This window comes from Tursiops truncatus, chromosome 14 (genome assembly GCF_011762595.2).
Source record: "Tursiops truncatus isolate mTurTru1 chromosome 14, mTurTru1.mat.Y, whole genome shotgun sequence".
Lineage (NCBI taxonomy): Eukaryota > Metazoa > Chordata > Mammalia > Artiodactyla > Delphinidae > Tursiops > Tursiops truncatus.
Window position 1 is genome coordinate 75,863,104 of NC_047047.1, and position 25,252 is coordinate 75,888,355.

At 47.8% G+C, this 25,252-nt stretch overlaps 1 protein-coding gene and 1 long non-coding RNA gene across 2 annotated transcripts in view; one reads left to right on the forward strand and one right to left on the reverse strand.

The window, feature by feature from the left end:
- VSNL1 (visinin like 1) overlaps positions 1–25,252 on the reverse strand; it is a 97,577-nt gene that overhangs the window by 18,977 nt on the left and 53,348 nt on the right. The gene's annotated exons all lie outside the window — the stretch shown is intronic.
- On the forward strand, positions 74–8,738 carry LOC109551197 (uncharacterized). Its single transcript, XR_004521673.2, has 3 exons — positions 74–242; positions 1,840–3,361; positions 5,048–8,738. It is a non-coding gene; the product is annotated as an uncharacterized lncRNA (long non-coding RNA).

The window sequence follows — 25,252 nt, forward strand, 5'->3', positions numbered from 1 at the left end:
TTCTGGAGGTTGTCTTAAGTCAGCCATGCTGAAGAAGGCTCTCCATTTGGCCTTAAAGCTTGTCATTCCCATCACTGCTTCAGCCGGTGATTCATGAGGGCGTGAATCATCCCCAGAGCAGTACATGCACTCGGTCACATGGACGGGAAAAGGAGAGAGAGATTCCCCCTTAATTAGAAACGACGAACCCAAAAACTGTTTTCTGCCAAAGTATTCATTCAACAGATACTCCCAGAAGCCAGGTTAGTGCCAGGCTCTATGCTGAGCTCTGTTGGGGGGGGAGGGGAGAGGAGGGTGAGGAGGGGCAACGAGTAAAATACAAGATCCGGTCCCTGCCCTCAAGCAGATGTAAAATCAAAGGTAGATGCAGGGCTTCCCTGGTGGCGCAGTGGTTGAGAGTCCGCCTGCTGATGCAGGGGACACGGGTTCGTGCCCTGGTCCGGGAAGATCCCACATGCCGCGGAGCGGCTGGGCCCGTGAGCCATGGCCGCTGAGCCTGCGCGTCCGGAGCCTGTGCTCCGCGACGGGAGAGGCCACAACAGTGAGAGGCCCGCGTGCCAAAAAAAAAAAAAGGTAGATGCAGCCCAAAATATGAACTGCCTTCCACATGTGGGCTCTCTGGAAGGAGGTTAAAGACACAGCCACCTTACCCCACCCCCGTGGGGTCACCCAGATCCTGAGGTCACTTCTCAGAGCTGCCCTTTCTCTGGTCCTCTGGGTGACAATATCCATTTTCTACAGTCACGGGTCCCTCGGGACTGCAGTCTTTATTGTGAGACAACCACTATTAGCTCATGGTTCTTGTATAACTGCATCTACTTGAGAAGAAAATTAGTCCTGAACTACATTTCTAGAGAAGGGGTTTTGCCCCATGGGTCAGGGGAAGCAATTTCCATTTATGTCCTCGACAGGTCACTCTACATGCATATTGTCCCAAGAAGGTCATAAACTCCCAGAGAAGTTCTGTTCTCTTTCTATGGAAAACAAGACACAGGCAGTAGAAATCCAGACTCCTCACTCATTTTCAGGTCTCCCTCCCTTTAGAATTCTCACCATGAGAAAAGTCAAAACTGCCTCTTCTTTAAGGGAAATCCTATGCTTTGCTCTTCATTGTATCCTCACTGGTTTATTAGTCAGTAATCACCTACTACGTGCACCCACGGTGTGCCCAGTGCTGGGCTAGATGCTGAGAGGGATGCAGAAAAGCATAAACTGTGATCGGGGATTTCAGTCTGGTTAGGGAGGCAGACCCAGAGGCACCCCCAAAGTTAATTAGCAGTAGAGGCAGCCAAGGGAGTGCACAGCCAGCCAGGGATGGGGGCACTCGTCTGCCTTGCTGGATGTGTAGGATGAATCCTGGTGTATTTATAACTTCTTTTGATTACCTTCAAGCCCATACAGAACCCAATTTAACCAGAGGGCAAATGTGCTCAAAACCAGTAATTGACATGAGGCAAAGAATTTTTGTAACAGGAAGAATTCTGAGGAGTTCGGGCCCTCCCTCGGCCCCCAGGGCAACAGTGTATCCCGTCTCCCCAGCCAGCCCCTGAGCAGAGGAATGGAAAGAGCAGAACAGACCATCGCAGTAGATTCCTGCAGAGAACTCCCAGATGCCTATTTCCAGATGTTGCTGGGCTGCTGATTCCAGGAGGAGGTCCTATTTACTACAACCTGGAGTCTAGAACCTGCTGGGGGAAGGATGAGGGTTTATTTGAGGAGGGCCAAGAGAGGCACCAAGAGTCAGGACTCAGGGGGACACGGAGCAGGAACATAAAACCCACACAAAAGAGCGGCCAATCCCGGGCATCAGACCCCCACCATTTCTCATCCTCTCTGCAGGGCCTCGGACACGGAGGAGAGCCAGCCTTGGACACAGTTCCCCGGGGCGGAGCCTACCTCTGCAGTCTCTCTTCCCAAACTCAGACTCCTTGATTTCCTCTCCCTGAGGAGTAACCCCAGCAAATGCCATCTGATTCTTGACTCAGTTGCCTAGAAGGATCAATTTAGAGATTGGACCTCAGGACACAGGGGAAGTCTCTGGAGAATTTGCCAGAAGGCGCCACAGATAGAATCCTCCTAGCCCGATGAGGACAAAGGGCAGGAGCCTCAGAAGGGTAGGCAACTTGGGCTCCGGTGCCAGACCTGCAGCCGCTCTGCTTTCTAACCATGTCCTGCAGGCCGTGACCCCGGAGCAGACAAGGGTCAGAGTCCAAGTTCCACTGTGCCACTTATTGGCTGTCTGATGTTGGGAAAGGGTCTGAGCAACCCGGGCCTGTTTCCTCTTGTGTAGGATGAGGGAATTAGCTCTCTATCGGCCCGAGAGGGCCTATCAACTCCTGTAATTCTAAATCTGCACAAAAGATGCTGATTTAATTAACAACACTTTTACAGCACCTCCTACGTGCCAGGCATGTTTAAGCACACTGCCAACGTTTCCCCATGTAATCCTCTCACAACCCTCTGACGTAGGTACCACTGCTAGCCCATTACAGAGATGAGTAAACAGAGGCACAGAGATACGATATTACTTTGCCCAAGATCACATACTTAGTGGCAGAATTTGAACTCATTTTGCTCTAGCGGTTACACTCTTAGCCACCAAGCTACATGCCTCTGATCCAACTTAACACAGGAACACAGACACCGAAAAAGGCAAAACCCCGATTCTGTCTCTAACCCTCACCATGTACCAACAGGAGACCATCTGCATCCGTTCTAGTCAGACAGACGCAGCAGAGAAGGTGGGCAGGTGAGGTCAGCAGACCTTCTGCAGCTCCCAACGGGCCAAGTCGCTCAGAGATCGCTCAGGGACTGTGGGCTTCGGCCAGAGCCATGAGGAGCCAACACAGTGGTCCCTTCTGCGCTCAGAGTATCAGCTGCCAGCTTAGCGCTGTGCCAGGCGCTGCAGCGGGCATGGTGCTGACCTGACACGTGCCCTGCTGTCACTTCTGTGGCCAGAGCTTGGCTGCTGTGCAAGCGCATCTTCTGGCGGTCTTGTTAAAATGCATTCTCGGAATTCCCTGGCAGTCCAGTGGTTAGGGCTCCGAGCCTCCACTGCAGGGGCACAGGTTTGATCCCTGGTCGGGGAGCTAAGATCCCACAAGCCGTGGGGCACGGCCAAAAAAAAAAAAAAAAAAGCAGATCCTGACTCAGCAGGTTTGGGAGGGGACCGCGGGGTCTGCACAACTAACACGCACGCTCACGGTGCAGAAGCTGTTTGTCCACAGACCTCACTTCAAGAAGCAAGGATGTAACTCCGGGCATCTGGGATTTGAAGGAGGAGGCCCAGGCAGGCCTGGAGAGGTGAGAGGAGGCACGCTGCAGCGAGTGGGGCCTGGGAGGCTTCTCAAGGTAGCAGGAGGTAAGGAGGTGCGTGTGCATTTGCGGGGTGCTGGGGGCAGCCTGCGGGAGGTGGTGTGGGAAACAGAAAGCAAGGGCCGGTGTGGGGAGATGCGCAGTGAGGCAGCTGAGTCAGCCTGGGTGATCCTGCCGAGGGGGGAGTGAGGGCAGGAGGCTGGAGGGAGAGCAGAGAGCAGCCTTCAGACAGGTTCCCTGTGCTCCCCTCCACCAGGCTCGTGAATAAAGACACAGAGTCTCCGGAGGAGAGACCTCCAGGCCTTCCCTGGACGGGAGGGGAGAGGAGGGGAAGGGAGGAGAGCGGGGGGGCGTCCACGCAGGGCACGAGGCGCTGAAAAAGACGCACCACCTAGCAGCCCTAGGTGTGGGTATAGGAAGCGGGGCCGGGGTCGGAGCAGAGGGTCTACAGATGACCCTGGACCACCAGGATCATTTCTGCTCCCAGTGCCTCAGTTTCTCTGCCTGTAAATCGGGAGACTGAACCCAATGGCTTAAGGCTCCTCCTTCCGGGTCTGACTTTGTGTGATTCTAGCATAAAGAAGAGCAGGTGCTTCATGACTGCTAAAGCGCGCTCCAAATGTAGGGCCACTTACGAGTACCTCTGAGAGGAGCCCTGTCCGACAGAAAGATATTGTGAGCCACAAATGCAAGCCACATAGGTCATGTGAAATGACTATATTAAAAAATAATATCTTATTAAAAAAGGTTAAAAAGGTGACATTTATTCTAATAACATTTAAGCTAACCCACTATATTCAAACCACATCAAATTATATCATTTTAATATGTAATCAATATTAAAGTTATTAATGAAGTATTTGGCATTGCTTTGGACTGAGTCTTTGAAATCGGTGTGCATGTCGTATACTTGGAGCACATCTCAATTCTCACCGGCCATATTCTGAGTGCTGGTGGCTCATGGCTACCGTACAGAACGCTGTAGCTCTGGACAGTGGGTATGCTGCAAAAGAATGTGTTTTAATTACCTAAGTTCTAGAAGTATAATGAACTTTGGGAATATGTATATGTCATAGCATAAGTGTCCACTTGGTCAGGGAAGCAGGGGTTTGTGTGTTAACCAGCAAAGCCGTGAGCCTCTGGGAAAAGGCTGTGACCTCTCAGGCCCAGTCACTGGGTTTTCTTCCCGCCCTCGGACACCCCAGGCTTCTTGGCCAGCTGGCCTGGGCCTCCTGCTGATGTGTGGAGCTTTATTCCAGATCCAGCCGTCTAATGCCTTCATACCTTGGTCACATCTCTCCTTTCTCCAAAATGCTGACTCGTACTTCCCCATCCCACGTACATGCACAAGGAGCGCTATGGTGTAAAGCCACTGGCTTTGCACAGTGTTTCTGAACTGTCGCTCTAGGGAGGAGCTCTCTTCAGCACATCCTGACCCCCCGGGAGAGATTAGTAATTTTTTTTTCCTTCTCTGAGAAGCAGTAGGGGAGACAGCTTGGCTTAGAGGAATGAGTGGAGCTCTGAAACCGTAGTGACCACGTCAAACCCTGGCTCTACCTGCGAAGTGGCTGTATGGCCTTGAGGAGGGTGCTTCATTTCAGGTGTGAAAACACCAATCCCAGCGGTGGTTAACGCACTAGCTTACATAAAGCATTTTGTTCAGTGCCAGGTACATGGAAGACACTAGAGAAAAGATAAAAAGGTAGCTTACAAGTCTTCCTTCTGCCCTTAGGCTGGTGGATGTCTGTGTGTTGGAGTCGACATGACGGGTTGTGCCATCTCTGACCAGAAGTACCTTTATCATCCCAGAGAAGTGTAATCGACCACACGCTGATTCACACTCGTGAGCTAGACATTAAGTCTTCTTACCTGTTTTACCTTAATTCTCACAACGGTCCGCCCATAGGTGAGGAAGCTGAGGCACAGAGAGGTTAAGTAACTTTCTCAAGGTCACACAGGAAATGGCAGAGTGGAGGTGTGAACCTAGGAAATCTACCTGCAGAGCCCTGGGGCTGATCCCTTTTGCCCCGCTGCTATACCAGAGGCAGGACTCCTAGGGGAGAGATTTTGACCTTAAGCTCCAAAGACAAGAGCCACAAACCAGCGTGGAATCGTTTAGGGTGGCCAGAATGATGACCCGAACCCAGATCATCCTGCCAAGGCAAATCCCATAAAGGCAGATATTCATGAATTTTTACATTTCGCCTGCCACTTGTTATCAGCCATCCCCGCAGCTTCCGCGCTGCCCATGGCTTTCTGTCAGCATTCTATTTTCTGGGGCATCATTCCCGGCAGGTCCCTGAGATTCCTGGCCCAGCACCAGCGCCCTGACTGTACTGTCTCGGGGGCGTCCTTTTGGCGGCCGCACACCCCTGCCCTCAGCTCAAGTCCCTCCCCAGGACCCTTCTCCTCCCACTGGGGTACCTGTGGTTGCAGCAGCCAGAGAGGCATTTAATTCCCAGCTCTGCCCAACGGCCTGTTGCTAAGCTGCTGGTGCACGCTGAGATGTGTGGAAGGAAACCCTCATGGTGACAAAAACAAACCCTCATGTTCCCAGAGCCACGTGTGTGTGTGCGTGTGCGTGTGTGTTTAAAGGAGCTGGGGATGGGGGTGGTGAGCTTCCCACCCACTCAGGCCCAGCTGCCCACCAGCACGCTGCCTTTGGGACTCATTCCCTGCAGCAGGACCCCAGCACAACACGGGAGCAGCAGGGAAGCACGGGTTGAGGGAGGTGGGAAGGTAGGGGGTGGGAGCTAAGTGATGGGAGAGCAGGGAGGTGACAAGTTTTCTCTTCTTTGGTAGTTGTGCTCCCCCCCCCAAAAATACACAAAAATACCTGTCTTCCCTCCTCTCCCAGCTCCTACTGAGAACCTCATTCTTGCTATAGGCTGATCCCGATTTCCACACAGACGTGAAATGAGGGTGTAGGGACAGGAGAAGGGGGGCCACAGTAAGTGTGTGCCTTGGACTCAGTTCTCCCACTTCTGCACCGCATGGCATCTTCCCAGGCAAGACCACTCACTGCCATTTTATTTGTTGCTCCTGCCATGTACACTGTGTTGAGAAGACCCTTAAATACAACGGCTGCGGGAGGGAGAGACAGAAGCCTGGACTGCCTTCTCTTCTGTTCCACTGCAACACAAAGCTGGCCTCTGGTCTTGGCAGGACCTTTTACATAATTTGTGGGACCCAGAGAACAGTGAAAATGCTGGCCCCTTGCTCAACAACGATTAAGCATTAAACCGAGCGCGGGCCCTTCTGAGCGTGGAGTCCTGAGCCGCTGTGCTGGCCGCACACCCATGAAGCCGGCCCTGAGTCTTGCCTCCGCCCTGCTGTTGGAACGAGCTAATCCATAAGCAAATCTAACCCTTTCAGGTCTCCACTGAAAGCTTTTTTGATGTCCTCGCCACCACAGGCTCCCACAGCCCCAGGAACAAAGTCACCCCGCTTAGCTCAGTCACACAGACCCTTGTGGACCTGCGTTCTGCAAATCTCTCCAGCCTCATTTACCAGCCCACCCCTTGGGCACTCCATGCCTGTATGATCCACTGGAAATTCCTCCCAAAGCGTTCTTTCGAATTCGTCTCTCACTGCCAGGAGTATCCCTTTTCTCTCTCACTCCTTGCTGCTTCCCATTAGGCCTTTGTCACTCAGCTCAAGGGTCACCTCCTCTGAGCTGTCTTCCCAGACTGCTCTTTCCTTTCAAGCCCAGAGCGCACACTCTCCCCACCTAAGCTTACCCTGAGGGATGACAGAGCCCGGCCTGTATCAGTGTGTACCGGACACTCATCATTGTCACGATCTGTTATATACACCTGCTCCAACTCTGCTGTGAGGTCCTCCAGAGAAGGGCTGTGCCTGGCTCATTTATGTGTCCCTAGTGCCTGCAATACAGTGGATATTCAATCAATAGCTCTTGATCTACTTAATGGGTGAAGCCCTCCCCCACATCTGTCATATACAGTTCTGTTGTAACTTTATATGAAGTTAACCAAGAGGAACTTCTTACAAGCTCGATTCCACATTTCTTTTATAATTCTCCATAGATTGCTGTGCTCGATGTATAACTGAAGGAGATTCATTGTTGATGTTTTTAGAAAAGCACTTTTATTTTCATTCAATGAAAATAGCAATTTGTTTTCTGACTATAAAGAAAAAACACATTTATAAAGAAAAATTTAAAACTTAGTAATTAAGGAATAATTATCCAAAACTCTGCCACTCAGAGAGAGCCGTTATTCACAGTTCATTCACTGATTCAACAAGTATTTATTGAACACTGACTATGTTTCATGCTTTGGAGATAGAGCAGTGAATCAGACCCACAAAAAGCCTCTTCTTCATTCTAGCCATTGTTTATGTATATGTCTATGTACAGTTCTGCACACACACGCACATACACACATAAGCATGTATATTTGCAATTTCAAACTAGGTTTATTTACTAAGTGATATGCCATAAAAATCTTTTCATGACAGTGGCTTTAAATGTATGACCCTCTTTTTCATGGTCAATATGTTTTGTAATTTTCTTCAATCAAATCTTAACTCTTGGACAATTGTTTAAAACGTCACTGTCATCAAAACCTCAGTGAATTTTTTTTTATTCATAAAATTGATCAGGTTACCTCCTAAAATAGACGGCTGGTGTTAAGAGTACACAAATTTTAATTTTGATGCATATTGCCAAATGACACTCCGATAGTTAACCAAAGTGTTAATTTGTCCTGCATCTCTGTCAGCACCGGATATGAGCTTTCTCCTTCATCTCTCCTCTTTTAGTAGAAGAAAAATGATATCACATTATTATCTAAGCATTTGTGCATTTCTCTGATTCCTGGTAAGTTTAAATATCTTTTGTATTTCCTTTGAGAAAATCGTAAGTAAGCGTGGTTATAATTTTCTTTTTTTTTCTATACAGAAGTTTTCATTTTTAGGTAGTCAAATCCATCAGTACTTTTCTAAATGGTTTCTGGTTTGGGGGTCATACTTTTTTTTTTTTTGGCTGCGCTGCATGTGGGATGTTCCCTGACCAGGGATTGAACCCGTGCCCCCTGCAGTGGAAGCACAGAGGCTTAACCACTGGACCGCCAGGGAAGTCCCTTGGGGGTCATCCTTTGAAAGGCCTTCCCCACACTAAGGTTTAAACTATTCCTTCACATTTTTTTCTAATTCTCTCTTTCTCTCTCTCAGTTACCCTTGAACAGTCACATTTGTGAATGTAATGAGTAGACAACTGTCATATGATTTAATGAACAGTCCATTTTTCCCTGTTTGAAATGCCACATTTTCCCCATATCCTGGGGCATATGTTTGCAATTATTATTCTGTTTCTTTGGCTGTCAGGCAATCTATTCCTCTGTCAACAGCATACTGCCTGAATTATTTGCAAGCTTATAATAAATTTTAATATGTGGCAACCATTCCCTTTACTCTTCTATTTGGGATTATTTTGAAAATACATTCTTCCAGCGGAACTTCAAAATAATTAGGTCAAGTTTCAAAACAACAAAAGAAAGCGAAACCCAATGAGATTTTGATTGGGATTTGCTTTGAGCTGCTACATTCATTTAGGGAGAGCTGGCATCTCTGCAATACTGCCATCTTCCTATCCAAGAACTAAGAGCGTCCATTTGTGCTTATTTACGCCTGCCCAACGGATCAGGCTCCTGGAGTGTGAACAGACAGCTCCCTTTCTCACAGAGCTCCAGGCCTTGAAGCTTGGAGTGGAGGCACTGAGCTCTCGGAACAACCCAAGAGAGACTCTGGGTTGGAATTCCCAGGGGTAGCTGTAATCCACTACCAGGTAAGTCAATACTGCTGGACTTGGAAGGGCATACATAGGGAAGGAATTTAGAGAATTCTAAATAAATTAAAGAATAAATATGTCTTTCTCTGGAGAACTGTCCCAGCCTAGATCTCAGCAGGGGTGACCCAGGCGGCCTTTTCTGAGACAAGAGGAGAAGGGTTGCTAATTTGAGCCCACCTCCTAGGGCAGGTGCTTTATGTAAGCGTCTCATTGCATCTTCTCATTGACCCTGGAGGGGGGTGATGTCGCCCCATATAACAGGGACAGAGCCAAGGGTTTGGTGACCTGCCCAGGGCCTGGTTGCTGAAGCTCTGGGATTGGATCCTAGATCTGTCTGGCTCTGAGCCTGTCACTAAATCGCCCTGATCATCATGGGACCTAAGAACAGTCTGAAAACCCAGCCTGGGGGAGGGTGGAGACTGAGGGGAGGGGGCAGCTCCGGAGCCTCAGGCTGGATGCCTGGGAGAGGGGCCAGGCGGGCAGATACCCAAGAGAAATGCAGGGACAGGGGAAGGACCGGCACTCTGAAGCCTCGCCTGGCTCTCAGCTCCGCGTGGAAGGCAGCCATTCCCCTTGTCCAGAGGGAGCCAGGAGTTTTGAAGTTCAGACAAGATGGAGCTGAGGCTCCGTGTCTGTGGAGGAGGGCAGCATGAGGACCCAGAGAGAAGGGTCGAGTCCTCTAGGCCTGGGGCGGGCGGCAGAGAGCTGACTCCTGAGCCCTGGCACCCCCAAGTCACTGATGGGGCTACAGACCGGGCAGCAGGCCGAGCTTCGCATCCAGCTCAGGGTCCAGGGCCTTCCCTGACCTTCTAAACTCAAGGACTTTGGATATTATGGTAACCTCCCTCGCACCCCAGAGGTGGGTAGCCTGTTCCAGGGCTGTGGGATTGTGAATTTCTCTTTTAACGCTGTGAACAAAAAAGGAACAAAGAGTGCCACTCATCATCCAGTTCTACAAAGGGTTAAGTCACAACCCAGGAACAGTGTGCCCTGAGGGGAGTTCAGGATGGAAAAAATAGGACGGAGCTCTCTGTGCTTTGGAAAAAGGGCCCATAGATAGTTTGATGTATCTCTCTGAAAGAATTTCAATGACCCCAGATTCTTGCATCTTCCCATACATAGAAAAGCACTGAAATCATTAACTTGAGACATATGTTTTTGTGGTTAGCAGGCATCTTTTATCAAGATGTACACTTGACTACATGGATTTCCTAACCAAAACAATTCATATATATATATATATACTGGCTCCTTCCCTACCTCTTTGGAGCAGTTTCTCAGAGCTACTGAGAGGCTGTCTCCTGGATTACAGTCCTTGGCAAGACGCTGAAGAAGAAAACATAACTCACAACTCTTACGTTGTGTGTTTTTCTTTCAGTCGATAACACCGTTTAAAAGATGTTCCAGAAAACTGAAACCCATATCCGAACACAGATTACTGCAGCCGTCACAAATCTCTTCTCTCCCTTGAACAAAACTACTTTCCCAGACCTCCTGCCTTTAATCACCACCCAAGGGCACTGTTTTCTATAACACACATTTCACAGCCTCTCGGATCTCTTTAACATCTTTCCTGCCCCTTCTTGCCCAGAGGAAAACAGTGTTGACTCCCAAGCATGGCATTCCAAGGCCTTCAAAATGGGGTACTGATCTCTCATCACACGCTCTCTCCTCTCTATGCTGTACCCTAGACATACTGAATTATTTGTCTTATTCATATTCTTCATATGCCTCCAATGCTAGGTTAATTGAACAGAGGTTAGATATCCAATATGTGTCAGACACCGTACTAGACTCAGTCGAATATAGAGACAGAGAGAAGATGCAGGGCTGCTCTCAGCTCACACTCTTGTGCCTTTGCTGACTCAGGTTATAATCTCTATCCTGGATGTGCGCTTTCTTAACCTTTTATTTATACTTCTCTTAGGGTTCCTAGCTTAGTGTATCTTAGTTTACAGGTAGGTATCTGTTTTGGGGAAAAGGTCATTTCTTGTCTCTCTTTGTATCCCTCAAAGCACAGAGCAGGGCCCGAGATAGGCGCCTCATCGAGAGAATGAATAACTGAATGAGCCCTGGAAGCAATTACAGCCCTGTCTGCGTGTAAATATGTCTGAGTGTTTGAGGCATGTTCCCCTAATCTCCTCAAGTAACACCAGTGTGTTCACAGCAGTGGCGTAGTAGAAGGGGGCCAAGTCTGGAGTCACGTGGACCTGGGTTTGAACTCTGGTCACGAAGCTGTTTGGAGGCAGTGTTGTTAAAATGAGGGTGGAGTTGCTGGGATAGGCTAGAAACAGTAGGCCTTGGGCAAAAGAACCCTTTATTGATTTATTGCTGCTTGGAGCTTACCCCCATCCTGAGTCTCTGTGGCAGGGATGTTGGACCCAGCAGGCCCTGGCAAGGGTCAGACTCAGTTGGAAGTGGGGCTGGCTTAAGAGTGCCGTAGTTCTTCATCATGTGAATACATTGATGAATCTTCCCGGGGCTTCTCCCGAGAATCCAATGAAGCTTCTAGCCAGTGACAGATTTTTCTTGGTGTCCTGGAACTGTGGCCAATGCCCCGAACTGGGAATCAAAGGTGCTAAGCACTCCTCATTCTAACTTCAGAGAGCTGCTGGCTGTTGGGGTCAGCCATATGCTGATAGGGGTGTATGAGAGAAGGGGCTAATCCAAGAACCAGTCCTGCATCCAACCACGGTCTCCCAGGTCAGCTGAGAGTCTGAGCCCTTTCCTCCCATGCTTCCCCTCCTCTCCATCAAAGTGGCTGACTCTATAGAAAAGAACGAAATAATGCCATTTGCAGCAACATGGATGGACCTAGATATCATCATACTAAGTAAGTCAGACAGAGGAAGACAAATACCACGTGATATCACTTATATGTGGAATCTAAAATATGACACAAATGAATCTATCTATGAAACCGAAACAGAATCATGGACATAGAGAACAGACTGGTGGTTGTCAAGGGAGAGGGGATTGGGGGAGGGATGGAGTGGGAGGCTGGGGGCAGCAGATGTAAGTTTTATATCTAGGATGGATAAACAACAAGGTCCTGCTATATGGCACAGAGAACTATATTCAATATCCTGTGATAAGCCATAATGGAAAAGAATATTTTAAAACAGAATGTATATATAACTGAATCACTTTTCTGTAAAGCAGAAATTAACACAACATGGTAAATCAACTACACTTCAATAAAAAAATTGATAAAAAAAAAAAGCAGTTTCTGTTTCAAGAAAAAAAATACACAAATTAATTGAATTAAAATAAAGTGGGTGGTTCCAAGGGAATTAATACAAAAGAACAGTGGTTTCCGTGTAAAGCAAAGACTGACATCTTGTGCCCTGGGTGAGTGCCGTGTAGGCGGTTCCTTAGTGGCCCCTGTGCACTGCAGACACGTGATGTGGTAGAGACTGCCTAGGCTGCATGCTCCCCACTCCGGTCCCCCTTTTCCAGTTCTTAGTTCCTAGGGGGGTTGGACAATGGATCCGGCACGTGCCCACTAGCGTGAGAGCTGGCCTGCGGTGGCTGAGGGGGAGTACGACCTGAGTCCCCACAGGAAAGCAGCATGAAATCCACGACTCCCAAGGGGCAACCAATGCTTAGGGGCACCGCACGCATAGTCATAAGCTCCGTTCTTGTTGGGGAAGCCGACTGGAGTCATGGGCATCCTTCAAGGAGCCTGGGTCCATCAATGGGCTAGCTCAGATCAGCCCAGGAGAGGACTGTAACCTGCCAGGTGCAGTAAGGAGGGGACTACCTTTTCTCTGTGTTCTCCCGCCCTAATGTACTGACGACGCGGAGGAGCTAGTTAGTCGTAAAGGCAGGAGGAGTGCTTTGCCGAGAGCTGATCATTGAAAATTCCCGCCCCCCTCACTAGAAGCTGCAGCCACAGACAGGTCAGCCTACGCTGCGGAGAAGCGTAGGAGAAGGAAGGAGATCCAGACTTGAGATGGAGATGGAATTTTTTTTAAATGAATAGGACTGAGTCCCAAATACCTGAAATGAGTCTGTTCTAATAACGGAAAGTGACTGCAAACTTAGGGAATCTTGCCAAGACGCTGTCAGAGCAACTACGAGAGGACAGAGTAGCATGGTTGCTACGTGGGATTATAAGGGGAAAAAACGGCTTCACGTTTGTAAGTCAAGGAGTTCAAGACTCCTCAGGAAATCTGGTTACCAGTACTGAGTCTCATTACAGCTGCCACTGTTACGGTAACCAGGGTAGTTTCAGCTGAGCGTCCGGATGCCGATCACCATAGCAGCATTTCACACAGGTGCTTTCATTGAAAATATCTTAATTATACATCTGAGTGTTATTTGTTGCCCTGGTTTCCTACTGGTGCTGTAACGAATACCTCAAACGTGTAGTCCTAAAACGATGCAAATATGTTATCTTACACTTCTGGAGGTCAGGAGTGTGACATGGGTCTCCCTGGGCTAATATCCAGGTGTTGACAGAGCTGCATTCCCTTCTGGAAGCTCTAGGGGATAATCCATTCTCTTGACGTTTTTTTTTTTCTTCTAGAGGTTGCCCACCTTCCTTGGCTTGGGGCCCCTTCCTCCATCTTCAAAGCCAGCAATGGGCGGTGGAATCCCTATATCACGTCTGTGATCTCCTCTTCGGCTTCCCTCTTCTACTTCTGAGGACCCCTTGTGATACCATTGGGCCCACCTGGATGATCCAGGATTCTCCCCGTAGTTTAAGGTCAGCTGATTAGCAACCTCAGTTCCACCTACTACTTTAATTCTCCTGTGCCACATAATGTAGCGTACTCACAGGCTCTAGGGATCAGGGTGCGGACATCTTTGGGGGGCATTATTTTGCCTACCACATTTGTCATTTTCCACAGGAGGCAAAAGGCACAGGGGAGGCAGAGAGATTCATCCAAGTTTACCCAGTTAGCAAGCTACAGACCAGTTGATAACCACACACTGGAGGTATCCGTCCACAAACAGCCTTGGCTTCCCCAAAGCACTGGGTGTGCCACGTATCAGCTAAATCAACCGTGGCCTTAGCCCAGAAACAAGTCTGGGAGACTTGAGCGCTTCCTTTCTTAAGAGTTGCCTTGCAGAAATCGGTATTTTTGATCAGCTCCTTTAGTCCTTATGGTAACTCAGCACAAGGTGTTTCTACGAATTCCAGTTGGTTCTTGGCCTTTAATTTGGCCTGTGGTGTTTTGGAATCTACACTACTTTTAATCTGTATATAGTCAAACTACGACTCTAACAGATATTTTCCACTACTTTTACTTTTAGAAATCACCCCCTCATCCAGGCAATTAACAGCCACTTCTATTTCCTTAGTTTCCTTAGTACTTAAAACAGTATGGTACTGGTGCCCACCACAGAAAAATGGCACAATTAAGTCAGAAACAACCCCTCGCCTACATAAGAAAGTAGCATGTGATCAGACGCCATCAAAGACTAAAGACCGCTGGGTCATTTGTTGGTTTTGGTATTTTGTGGGGAGAGAGCAGAAAAGAAATTCAGATCCCCTCCCTCCATCAGACACTAAATAAATTCCAGATAAATTAAAGAGCTGATTGTTTAAATTAAATAAGTTGGTTCTTGGCCTTTAATTTGGCCTGTGGTGTTTTTGGAGCTACACTATCTTTAATTTGTATATAGTCAAACTGTGAATCTAACAGATATTTTCTAACAGATATTTTCCATTACTTTTACTTTTAGAAATCACCCCTTCATCCAGGCAATTAACATCCACTTCTATTTCCTTATTATTTAATTTAAACAATTTACTTAACTCCATTTACTTAACTCTTTTTTATGTCCCTCCTCATACAAGTCCCACACTTTTTTTCTAAAGGTTGCCACTAGGTATTTTATTTTATTGCTATTATAAGTGTTATCTTTTTCTATCAATAATAGGTTTTCTGATTAATTATTGATGGTATATAGGAAAGTTATAAATATAATGACTACATTTATAACGTAGATCTAGTCTAAGTTAGTTTAAAATTAATCATTATTAATATAAATTTTTCTGTTGATTCTCATGGATTTTGGGGGGGCATGGTCCCTCAATAATGATAAATATATCTCTTAATTTATGATACTAGTGCTGATTTCCTGTCTTACTGGATGGAGGAGGATTTCCATAACAAAAATAAAACAGTAGTCAAAGATCATGAGTGTCTCTTCCTCAGTCTTGACTTTAATAACTGTTTATTATTAAAGATGATGATACCAATATAGGTTTAAGACAGTGAACCTTCCTCAAATTGAAGAATTTCCTTCAGTTATTAGTTATTTTTTCTTTTAGATGATGTTTTTAAATGAATCTATCCAAATAATTATATGGTTTTTTTTTTAAAAAAATGGTATAATTATAAAGTATTTATAGTTTTTTCTAAGGCCAAACTACCCTTAAACTCCTGGGGGAAGAAAGAACTGAGTGGTGAATGATTGTTTTAATATGCATTAAATATTGCTGACTAGGATTCATGGAAGTTTTTTTATCTATGTTTAGAGGTGAGATTGGTGCTGGATTAAGAGATGAGCTGGAAGAGGTTGATGGTTTGTGATGCCTCTGGGTTTGACTTCTGTCATGGGTGGGGGAAAGGGGGAGGCAAGAAAGGGTCCCAGAAGAAGCGAGGAGACTGCGTGAAGACTTCACCTGTTCCGATTACCCTCTTGCACTGTGACTCCTCCCAGGCATCCCAGCTGTCCAGAAGAATCCAACCTAGGAATCAGCAGCCTCCCCAGAAACTGCTGACTTTTATAGGGCTACCTGGGAAGTGAGATTCCCTATTAATTGAGATGCTGGATATTGTTTTAAGAAAGCTATCCTTCATCAAGTTCATTCCTGTATATGAAAATGGCCAGACTGCTCATGACTCACCATTATGTAACGCAGTCTATTATATATTCATATTCACTTGCCTTATTCTACTCATTGGCATCTGATTACACAAATACTCTCTTACGCTTTTCTTATGCTTAGATGTGAGAGGATTATAATTCCATTTCTTAGGGACCACGTAAAATTCAAATGAGCCTTCCCCAGTGAGTTTAAATTGAGAGATTTCACTCTTCTTTTTTCCTGAATTTATCGGAAGTTACTCTCTGTGCTTTTTCATAACACAAGCAAGGAAACGTTGTATGACCTTTGCTATTTCTTACTATACACTCTCTTTGATTTCTGAGGCTTGGAATCTATTTGTAATGGCACTAGATAAAAGACAATGGTGGGCGAGAAAATCTTTGCCTCAAAAGATAATATCATGACTAGCATATTACTCACCTACCCGCCCACTTTTCCAGGAGAGCAGAGATGACTGCACTCTTTTGGTGGCCCCTTGGTTTTAATTACAGGATTGATCTGTGGGTGAGGGATCCCAGGCCACAACCAGAGACAGTCCTCCATCCTGAAAACCTTCCCTGCAGGGTGATCCCCTGGCAGCTCAGCTGACTTTCCCCCAGGGAGGAGACAGGCCCCACCCACCTCCCACCTGGGTCACCTGGCCAGTGGCTGCCGGCCTTGTAGCCTCCAGTCTGGTCCTCTCATTTTGCCAACCCATTGTCCACACTGCTGCCAGAACCAACTACTCAGAAAGGGGCCTGTTCACCTCTCCAGGGTTTATCCCATTCATACAGTGGTGCCCTCCCTGACTGATCAACACTTTCTGCTCTGGTAAACTATACTTTTGTACTTCCCAGTGTGCCTCCCAATGTCTGGCTGGTGGTTTGTCGCCTCCACGCTTCTCCCATTACATGGAAAGCTTCCATTCTGATGCCTTCCTACCCGCTGGAATTTTCCTACAGAACTTCCAGTACTCAGCTCACATAGGAAGCTTGAACTCGAGCTAGGTGGGGTGCCCTTCCGCCACGTCTTCTTAACACCCCAAACAGGACTCCAACATGGCGCCAAACCACGTGCTAGAATAGCCCAGTAACATCCCTGGGTTCTTCAAGAGTCTAAGCTACATCTGATTTTAATTTTTTGTTAAGACTGACATTAACTCGTCTTTGAATCCCTGGTGTCTAGTAGAGTTCCCCGTCATAGCAGGTGCCCAATAAATCTTTACTCAGTGAATGAATGAGTCACCCTCATTTTTCAGGTGGGAAAGTGCAGCTGATGAAATAAAAGGAGCACCAGATGGGAGTCAGGACAAGACGTTCTAATATTGTTCGTGACTGGGCTACTCTACTTCCTACCTTTTCTAAAAAGGCAGATATGAGAAAATCCACCTGACTGGGCATGTTGAGGTCTGAGGCTCAGATTCTCCTCCAGTGTACACTTAAGAGTAGAGAATACCTGTGGCCTCAGCAGACTCAGGGGCTGCTGAGTTTGAACTTTCACATTTTATTTATTTATGTGAAATATGCATTATACTTCCTAAAATGTCTCCTTCTAAAAATCGAAACATGAAACTCAGACGTCTATTGACAGATGAATGGATAAAGAAAACGTGGTATATACGAACAATGGGATATTATTCAGTCTTACAAAAAGAAAGAAATCCTATCATATGCAGCAACATGGATGGACCTGGAAGACATTATGCTAAGTGAAAGAAGTCAGTAGTAAAAGAACATGTACTGAATGATCCCACTGATACGAGGTATCTAAAATAGTCAAACTCATAGAAGCAGAAGGTAGAATGGTGGTTGCCAGGGTTGGGGGAGGGGGCAACGGGGAGCTGTTCAATAAGTATGAAGTAACAGTTATACAGGGACTTCCCTGGTGGTCCAGTGGTTAAGACTCCACGCTTCCAATGCAGGGGCCACAGGTTCAATCCCTGGTCAGGGAACTAAGATCCCACAGGCCGCACAGTGCGACCAAAAAGAAAAAAAAATTACAGGTATACAAGACGACTAAGTTCCAGACATGTGCTTACGTGTATCACTGAGTTTCTTACATCCCACTTCCCCATTTGTAAATTAGGAAAATTACACCATCCTTGTGGAGCTTTACTGAGGATTAAATGAGCTAATATGCATAAACGTTTCACGGCATGCTTATCACAGATTAGGTACTCTATATGTGGGAAAGATCACTCTTATTGAAACCCACGTTCACAGAGCCTGGATGTAGCAGGCAGAATAATACCTCCCCCAAAGATGTCTATACTCCAATTCTTGAAATCTGTGAATATGTTACACAAACATGGAAAAAGGGACTTTGCAGACATGATTAAGAATTTTGCAATGGGAAGACTATTTCTGGATTATTGGATGGACCTAATATAATCACAAGGGTCCTTAAAAGAGTCAGAGAAGGAGATGTGAGAACATAAGCAAAAGCAGACAGAGATTTGAAGATGCTTCACTTCTGGATTTGAAGAGGGAGGAAGGACCATGAGTCAAGGAATATAGACAGCCCCTAGCTGGGAGAAAAACCAAAGAAGAGGATTCTCTCCCAGAGCCTCCAGGAGAAACACAGCCTCGCAGACACTCTGATTTTAGACTAGTGAACCCATGTCAGACTTCTGACCTCCAGAACTGTAAGATTATAAATCTGCATTGTTTTAAGCCACTCAGTGTGTAGTAATTTGCTGTCACAACAGTAGGACACCGATACACCAGGTGACGACAATCTTGAACAGCGACCGCAACGATGACCACCAAACTCTGATCGCTAGGTACCGTGACAATAGCTGGTCCCCCTCACACTTCTCTCATCCCCCAGTCCCCACATCTCTTCCCCAGGTTGCTGAATGCTGTCTGGTGCTGGGAAGCTACATCCATACTTGAAATGTGCCACTGAGAACCAAGCTTTTCCTTCCCAGAGCAAAGGTAGAGGAAAGAGGTGCAGGTGTGTGTGTGCACGTGTGTGTGTGTGTGTGTGTGTAGACAAAGGCATTTTCAAAACTGAAAAAAATATTACATGATGGGGCGATAATTCAGCCCTGCTCGACTCCAGAATGCCCAACCCCGGCAAGCCGAGGATGAACGGCAGTTGCCATGGAAACATCATCCTTTGGCTTCTGCTCACTGTCCCCTTAGCACAGCTCTGGTGCTGTGCAATCCAGTCATCTCCCGGTGCTTGGCAGTTCCTCATCATGACAGGGTCCGGCTTACCACGAGGCTGGAGCACTTCTGTTATTTCCCCCGTTTCTAAATTAACTGCATGGATTCTAGAAGCCAGGAAATTGGTTTGAGAGCAGGGATAGGAGGCTGCAAGGTACAATGGGCAGAGCACAGGATTCAAGATCTCCTCATTAAGTCCTTTCCCTCTGAGCCCCCGTTTCCTCTTTGGTATGATGAACAGGGGGGTTGCCCAGGAGGGTGCCTGAGAGCTCCTCTAACTGTGAGATCAAATTCACCAGGAGGCAATAAACTTAGAGACTGGGGTGGAGCTAAAGAACAGTCAGGTTGACGGCTATTTCTTAGTGTTCCTGAAAAGTACCCTTTTCTACTCGGAGGGGGGGCCCCAGGGGACAGCTGGGTGTCAAAAGATGCTGCTCTCTGTGTTATTCCAAGTCTCCACTCTTCTCAGAGGAGTGTCCCATTCCACAGTGAATGAGGCAGAAGAATGGGCAATGAATCCACCCTCCTGCCACCAGCCATTGGAAGACCCCCTGCTGTTGAGTTCCGAGGACCTCACTCCCTGTGCAATTTATGGAGCTATTTATTCCTTGGGGACTGTGTCATAGCTCTGAAGCCCTGCTCCTGGCCAGAATGGACTCTGGGGCCCTGATAATACAAAGCAGGAGAGACTCCTCCAACCAACCTGACGGACCAGTTAACTTTTCTAAGGATGCTCAACTAGCTCCTGACTTCTGGGAGCTGTAGTCAGGCAAGGAAGTTGAGACATACACACAAGTAACGGTCATCCAATCCAGGGTCTACATGGAGCTCACCTTGGCCAAGGGTGCATTTAGAAAGCAAATTCACTTCGCTCCGTCAGCTCATGCCACCTAGCACTGCACTACTCATCAGCATGGGGTGTTTGGAGATGTTCCCTCTGTGCTTCCCCATCTTTGTGGGACAATGCTGCAGAGAGGGTCCGGGGAGCTAGCAGTGTTGATGGGGCAAGGCTACACTACGTCATTTCATAACACTTCATAATAAATAAATTGGAGTTTATCAATTAACCATGAGAGCCCGACAGGAGCCACAGGGCTGGCTGCAGGGCCACCCGGAGTCAAGAATCAGTGTGTAGCTGCTGGATTTCATTCTGTGATGATGTTCACAGTATGTGAGCGCCTTGTTCCCTTCACCAGGACCTCCCAAGGGAGCGTGTCATAGGCCAAGAGAACACCTTGAGAGCAGGGCTGGAGGTGCAACATTGAAGCTTGTTTGATGACTCTAAGCTGCCTGTGTTGGCTGGTGCACGGACCAATGCTGTGAGAAAGGAAGGTTATTGGGCCCTTCAGCAGATAGTCTAAGTCACCTCCTACTCTCCCTTCCCAGGGTTTTTGTTAACTTGGCTTTTGTTCAAAGCATCAGTGTTCCCAGCCTGAGGCACTGGATGACGCCTGGACTAACACTAATCATGACAACCCTGTTCCTTGCTTTATCATCATGATCGGCAGCGTCATCCCGTCATCGTGACCATCATCGCCATGTGACAGCGTTTAGGCCAAAGAGACAGAAGGTAAGTCTGTTAAAGATGGGTGGGTAGGAGGCATTTCTTGGAAACCTGTCGATTTCCTGATAAAAAAGGACTGAAGCAGCTGGTACCCTTTCCCTGTCTCTGGCAGATCTGAATAATGATGTGATGCCTGGAACGGCAGCACTCAGCTTGCATCCATGAGGGCAAGGCCAAGAAAATCCCAGAGAGATATATATATATTTTTTTATGTGAGAAAAATAAACTCTTGTCTATTTAAGCCTCTGTTTCTTTTTGGTTACTCATAGCCAAGTAACTGAGACATGGGTCCAGTGCAAGGAAATGGACTCGGTACTTTTTCCAGTGCGCAAAGGGACCCCTTAGAAGGGCTTATGTTGCTGTTTTGAAGATTAGTTTAAAATGAAAAGAAATACACGTGTGTTGTGAAAACTTTCAGGCCATAAAAAAGCATATGAAGTAAGGAGTGAAGGGCCCACTCTCACCAGCCCCACTTCTTTTTTTTTTTTTTTTGGCGGTACGCGGACCTCTCACTGTTGTGGCCTCTCCCATTGCGGAGCACAGGCTCCGGACGCGCAGGCTCAGCGGCCATGGCTCACGGGCCCAGCCGCTCCGCGGCATGTGGGATCTTCCTGGACCAGGGTACGAACCCGTGTCCCTCGCATCGGCAGGCGGACTCTCAACCACTGCGCCACCAGGGAAGCCCTCAGCCCCACTTCTTGAAGGTAAACACCATGAAGAAGGAAGGGTGTGAGGAGAGATATGTGTACATTTTGCAAAAATAGGATCCTGCTACACATCTCTCTCTGTATAGTGTTTTGCAACTGGCTCTTTTCACTTAATGATACAGCATGGATAGAGGAGGCTTTTGAGGAAAGGTAGGATATCATGGGATATCTTTAAGGAAGATGAAGTTGGTATGTATTCAGTAATCTATAAAGAGGGCATAAACAAAATTACACAAAATCTCTCCTCCCTCTGAAAAGAAAATGGAGAAACTGAGCTGTATTGGTAACTTCCTAAACGCAAGTGCTATGCTAGGCATTTTTACTTAATCCCAACTCCTCTGTGAGGTTATTCTTGTTTTACAGATGAAGAAACAGGCTCACTCAGAATTGGAACCCAGTCCTATCTGACCCTAAAGTGCCTGGCTCCTCTATTTCACCGATAAGCATTTTTGCATTTTTCCATGAGATGGTCCTTCATAACTGCCCACATGTTTCATGCTTCCAGATGCAAATATATGAATGACCTTGATGGGGAGGCGTCATGCAAAGTGAGCACCCGGAGAGCCTCTTCCTGGTGGGTTCTGCTAGGAAGCAAAATGCTCTGGACCTGATCCTGAGGGTCAATGCCCCCTTGGGTGCTGGCCAGAGCTGAGCAAGTGAGGCAGGGCCAAAGTGGCATGGGTTTGGAGGAAAAGAAGGACAGGATGAGAAAGCCAAAGGAAATGCCATGTGGAGCCCATCAGCCTGGCTTCCCTGATGACCGTTAAGCAAAGCTTTTGGGAAAATGACAACTGGCAAACTCATAGTGAGGGGTAATTATGCTGTCAGAGGAACTCTCTGGTGCCCAGCGCTGGCAAAATCTGCCAACAGGATTCATGGTGAATATGTAACTTGCTGAACATTGTTAAGCCAGTGCTTCCCCCAACTAGGAAGACTGACAGCAGGAAGTGCCGCTTCAGCGCCCCCTTCTCTGCTGCCACAAAAGCAAAGGTAGTGAGAGAGGCCACCAAGTCTTCTCGTGGCCTCAGCTATACCCCGGGGGGCTTTGCCCACATGAAAGGAATGCCTGGTGCAACACCCTCCCCAGCACAACCCTGGGGAAATTCTACCCTGGTTCAGCTCTAATGCAACCTCTTCCATGAAATCTCTTCTGACAGCCTCTCCTCATCATGTTTCCTAGCTCCCACTGTACTTTCCAAACCTTTGTGACTTCCCTGTTGAAGGGAACTGAGTGTGTTTTGCCTTATAGAGTTAACAGTTTCTCCCTTACCCCGGGGACTGGGAGCTCTTTTGGGGCAGGATCTTGTTGGATTGACTTTTGTCTTGATCACCCCACAAAGAGCCATTTAAATGACATGTGCTACTTAAGTTTGGGTGGAATGAATGAATGAATAACTGGTGGGGGAAAGATGTATCCTTTGCTTCTGGGCAACAGGATGGAAAGTGAAGTGAGCCAATGAGCTGTGGACCAGAAGCTCTGTCCTGCTCAGGGGAAAACCGAGCATCCTCCTGCATAGGGCCCCGCCTTCTGCATGTGGGGGGCAGAGCGGGGGGCACCTAGGCATTGCCATGAGCGAGAAGGGAGTTCAACCCAAAGGAAACACTGGGTGACTGTCCCAAGAAGGAGAGTCCTTAGAGGTTATTTAGTCCTGACACCTTTCACGATGAGGGAACAAACCCAGAGACGAGGTCTGTCTGGTCTCCAGTCTCAGGGGGGTCAGTGGCCGGGCTGGAACAAGAACCCTGGTCTGCTAAAGTTCAGCCCAGTTTTCACTCGGCTGCCCGGGCTGCTTCTGTTTACCATCCCGTGGCCATCATCTGAATCTGGCCATAATGATCTGAGGAATGTAGACAAACGTCCAATTCATCAAACGCTTTCCAGGAATTTCACTCTATGCTTCAACCAATTTGGTTTTTACAATTCCTGTTTTCTGCCTCAGTTAATATCTTCTGTGCACTCACTGAATAACCTCCTGTTGAAGACTGGAGAGGTCGCTCCTGCAGCAGGTACTGTCACATGGTCATGTTCTTTCTTGTTCCACTTAGGCTGCCCTTCCTGGCCATTAGTAGACTGTGATGGATCACAGGGCAAGGATGCTGCCGTGCACAGGCTGAGCTCCCGAAAGCGAGAGAAGGGAGGGGAAGATGGAAACAGTGAAGGTAGTGGATTTGGGGGCGAGGACAAAGAAGGGGATTGGCCTGGGGAGGAAAGGGAAGGAAGGGGAGGTGGGGCGCTGAGGGGCGGCGGGGAAGAGACCGTAGGCCCCCGATGCAGCACTGAGTGTCTCAGTCCCCTCTGTGTCCTCAGCACTGAGGACTGAGCCTGGGCCTGGCTTCGAGAAGGGCTTTGGGAACTCTTTGCTGAGTGGATGAATGAACTGTAGCATGGGAAAACCCACCTTCTGGGAAATGAAACAACTGCTGTCACCCAGAGTCATCTGTCCCCAATCGGTGTTGTATTAAAACCCAGTGGGGGGCTTCCCTGGGGGCGCAGCAGTTGAGAGTCCGCCTGCCGATGCAGGGGACACGGGTTCGTGCCCCGGTCTGGGAAGATCCCACGTGCCGCGGAGCGGCTCGGCCCGTGAGCCACAGCCGCTGAGCCTGTGCGTCCGGAGCCTGTGCTCCCCAACGGGAGAGGCCACAGCAGTGAGAGGCCCGCGTACCGCAAAAAAAAAAAAACAAAAACAAACAAAAAACCCAGTGGGATGCATTTCAGAGTCATCTTGGAGCTTTTTCACAGTAGAGATGTTGATCTCACCTCCCTTATACTGAATCAGAAGAGGGAGGGGTTGGCTCCCGCAGGCACACAGTAATCAAGAATGCACACCCCTGAGGCTAGGAGCTGCGCATTTCGTTTCTTTGGCTTCCCTGGCCTCTTGCAGATGCCCTTGCAATGGCTGTAGGGTCGTCACTCTGGCATATTTGGGGTGATCCATTTGGTAAGGTTTGGTGGGACTGAATGTCTACTTGGATTTTCCCAACCACAGGAACTACTACTCTGTGTCCCACCTTCACACTCACCTGTCCCTCGGGGTCCTCTGATGAAGGACTGATGGGATATCTGTGGAGGGAGAAGGGGGCCTTTATACTGGGGACACTTTGAGAAGGGAGATCCTTGCTGATCAGTCCCCCACACAAGCCACAGGGATCACACGGGTGTCAGGCATCCTCTGTGGCCTCCCACCCTCTGCTTCCCTCCTCAGAGTTGAGAGTTTCAGCCCCAGCAAAGAACCGCGCTGCAACAAGATTTTTTTTTGCTGAAGGGAGCCAAGGTCAATGAAGGCAAAGACTTTCAAAACACCCGTCCCTTTTCTCGCCCCTAACAAACACACGCACACACACACACACACCCACACACACACACACACGCACACACACCCCTCTGTTGTGAAGCACAAGGCTTGGCAATTCCCATCCCTGATGATCAACAACATCTTGCCTTGTGACGCTCACCTGTGTGATGTGCTGTGCATTCCAGCACGTAAAAAAGGTTCCTTCTACAGGGCCTGAAATCTCACCATTATTACTTTGAGTTTCCTGCTAAACTATTGATATAAATCTCTTAGCATGATGTATACACTAATCTGATATGTTGGTATAAATAAATTGATTAGAAGCATTTGGGGATGAGGTTAGGATGAGGGGATGGCAAGAATGGATAGATAAGTGTGGGGAGAGAGAAAAAGACACAGAGAAATGGAAGGGGAGATGCTGGGCTCAAAACTGGCTCATTTCACAGTTGGAGCCACCCCTGTCCTCGTCAGAATAATCCTCCAAACGTCATCCTAACCTGAAAAAGTCTACTTTTTGGTCCAGTTCACGTCCCACTTCCTGGATAAAGCCAACCCCAGAGCAGCCGTA